The 3,312-nt window shown below is 40.5% G+C and overlaps 1 long non-coding RNA gene across 3 annotated transcripts in view; it reads right to left on the minus strand.

The window, feature by feature from the left end:
• Positions 1 to 1,858: 1,858 nt before the first annotated feature.
• LOC135098159 (uncharacterized) overlaps positions 1,859 to 3,312 on the minus strand; it is a 3,369-nt gene continuing 1,915 nt past the window's right edge. Inside the window, exons 4-5 of one of the 3 annotated variants that reach the window (XR_010266623.1) lie at positions 2,419 to 3,312; positions 1,859 to 2,170 (exon numbers count right to left, since the gene is read on the minus strand). The exon at positions 2,419 to 3,312 is cut by the window's right edge and continues 64 nt beyond it. This is a non-coding gene — a long non-coding RNA (uncharacterized LOC135098159). Of the gene's footprint in view, positions 2,171 to 2,190 lie in introns of those variants that run through there. The other 2 variants (XR_010266624.1, XR_010266622.1) reach the window with 2 other exon arrangements.

Below are 3,312 nucleotides of genomic sequence, written 5' to 3' on the forward strand. Positions count from 1 at the left end.
GAAGAGCTGACAGAAGCTGCACTCCGTGGTGGCCTTGGTGCAGGAATTCCTCGCGTGACGTAACTCGTAGTCGACACAACATTTGTTTACAAGAAGCCCTTTGGCAGGTCATTCACACACCCGCCACTCGTGTTTTCCTCAGTGTCCACCCCACGCACCACCTTACCCGCCCCCAAACTCACGCCAGACTTGCCCCTAACCAGTAAATCTTGTATGCTCGCCTTCTGCCGCCGCCAACCACGACCACGGCCACTGTACGCATGCATTTTGGAGATGAACTATTAAGAATTAATAAGTAATGAAAAAAAATAACTCAAATTGTTATGCGAGAGGAGGAAATATACTGATAAAGTTACGCAAACGACAAATACACAGAAAAAATTACAATAAGCATTTCTTTTCTGCGACTACGTAGTCTGTGTGTGATAAGCGCGTCTTTCAGTGATTATGCGCTTTTTTTTCAAATATTTTGTAGTGACGTTAGGTACGGATGAATAATGACAAAGTAATTGGTTTTTGATGTTGCTTAACATCAATTTTCCAGTATACAAATTCCAAATACCCGCGAAATAACGCATTCCTGTGAAAGCTATGTATGTTGGAAATACACGAATTCTAGTAAAACGTTTGTGCTTTTATGGAAAATGTACCTCCCTGTCGTGAAACCTGGAAAATAAAGCTATAACACTGCAAGACTCAGTAACGCTTCCACGTGAGTGACTGGCGGCCAGTCTCTGAATACCAGCAAGACATTGCCATGACAAACGGCCCACGTCGGCCATCATCACTTCCTGAAGACGAAACAACAACATGTTTATGTCTTCCTGAAAGCAAGTAATTAATCATGAGTCAAGGCAGGGTTGCTGGTGCTCTTCACGCGGCTGACAAGAGACAACGCTGTGCTGGCGCGGCGCTCAAGTGGATATTACAGGCCTAACTTATCCCACTTTAAAAAATACGCTTGTATCTAGATATTAATGCACGCAAGTTATTATATAATAGGTATTTTTCATAATAACTAATAAATGTTGCTTACTAGCAATTTTGGGGAAATTATGAATAATTAATCATTCAGTTAATTTGCAATATTGCTAGGCATTGTTCAGGACATGCAATGACTTGCCCTTCACACATACACAAGGTCACTATACCGACTTCATCTGCAGTCCCTAGCTACAATTCTCACATCTCTCTTCATTTACCTATTTATTAATTTTCCTTTATATATACTTATTTTTCTATATGCCTTCTTTTCTATAAACCTATTTACTTTGCCCCTGGCATCTGTCACTCAGCTGCTACACTTGAGGCAACACGCACGCTGTACTAGCCAGTCACGAGCACTCCTTACTTCATGGTGAAAAGAAAGGAAAACATTTACAGAGGCTCACTGGTGACGGGAAAGTGCTGCTAATGAAACGTGTCATACATCATAAGAGAGAGAGAGAGAGAGAGAGAGAGAGAGAGAGAGAGAGAGAGAGAGAGAGAGAGAGAGAGAGAGAGAGAGAGAGAGAGAGAGAGAGAGAGAGAGAGAGAGAGAGAGAGAGAGAGAGAGAGAGAGAGAGAGAGAGAGAGAGAGAGAGACTGTATCCTCACCGAAAATTAAGTAAAAAAGAAAAACGAAAAAAATACTTAAAGAAAAAAAATAAATAAAAAAAACATGAAAAATAATAAAATAAGTGAAACCAGAGAGAGAGAGAGAAGGGGGGGGATGATGTTTAAGCATTTAGTACTCTAATATTTGCTTTAATGTTGATTCTCTTAGCACATCTCTCTCTCTCTCTCTCTCTCTCTCTCTCTCTCTCTCTCTCTCTCTCTCTCTCTCTCTCTTTCTCTTTCTTTCTGTATATTTGCAAGTTATATTAATACTTTGCTATAATAATGATCATAAGCACATGGCTGGTAGTGGCTGTGGGAAGGCTTGTGGTGGGGTTGTTGTTGTTGTTGTTGTTGTTGTAAGCAAGGTCACTGTGTCTGGCCTAATTTTTGTTGTTGTTGTTGTTGCTGTTTTGGCTGTGGTTGTTGCTGCTGTTGGTGGTGGTGGTGGTGGTGGCAGTTGTGGTGGCTGTGACTGGTTGTTGCTGTGATGGTTGTTGTTGTTGTGGTTGTTGTTGATGTTGTTGTGTGTTGTTCATTTGGAAGGTTGCATACGGGTAAATGTCTGCATACTCTGCAACGAGGATAATAAAATGATGATGATAATAAAAATATGATAATAATAATAATAATAATAATAATAATAATAATAATAATAATAATAATAATAATAATAATAATAATAATAACAGTCTTTGCATGTATTTAAATACCAGAGTGGCAATCCCATACACACAGTAAGGTACACAGCAACATATACAACTGCCATAACAAACTGAAATTTTAATAAAGACTGAATTGGAATAACAAACTCAAACTCACAAGTCCAACTGGCCGGCCGCTGCTCACCCATCCACCGCCAGCTGACGACATAAACACTGTCTGCCACACCACTTGTAATATCTAATGTCTCTGCCTGGTCCCTGATACGCTGCAGTGATTTTCTCGTGTGTTTGTGCCCCTCACCAACCCTCCACCAGCCATGGGTCATCAGAAGGCTGAGAAGACTGGAAGTTTCTCTCGCATCTTATTTCTCACCATTGGAAACAAGTCAAATGGTTGTTTATGCTAAGGCAGTTCAATGGGGTCACATGTAACATAATATTTCAAGGAGTGAATTGCCATTTCATCCAGTGTACCTCTTTCCCAAACACACACACACACACACACACACACACACACACACACACAGGAAATATTTATAAAACACATAAAATCTTATAAACAACATTTTTTACTTCATTTTCAGTATTTTTGCCTCCCTGGAAACAGTTCATTTTTTCCCACAGGTTCTTCAGCCACCATAACACACGTCTGCCATTACAAACGCTACGAATCATGTCTGTCATTGCGTAGCCTAGTGTAATTATTCTACAGACAAAAAATAAAATGAAATAAATATGCCATGCCATCTCTTCCCTGATGGATCAAACTTGTCCCTAACACTGAAGGAAGGACCTGAAGATGTGACACTGCTTGGTTATCCCTTAAAAACACAACTGAGACTGTCACTTTTGCTAAACCTACACTGCACACTTTGTTTTCCTCTCCATGCACTTATACAAGAACGTAAAGATGCACTGGTGTTTAGTTACCCTTTAAAATCCCACATAACTCTGCCACCCTGCCTGCCACTCACCAGGGATTCGGTCAACAGCAGTGGGGTGACATCTTGTACACTGTGGCATAAAACTGCTCCCTGTGTTTGTGGTTATC

Source organism: Scylla paramamosain, unplaced genomic scaffold (genome assembly GCF_035594125.1).
Source record: "Scylla paramamosain isolate STU-SP2022 unplaced genomic scaffold, ASM3559412v1 Contig48, whole genome shotgun sequence".
Lineage (NCBI taxonomy): Eukaryota > Metazoa > Arthropoda > Malacostraca > Decapoda > Portunidae > Scylla > Scylla paramamosain.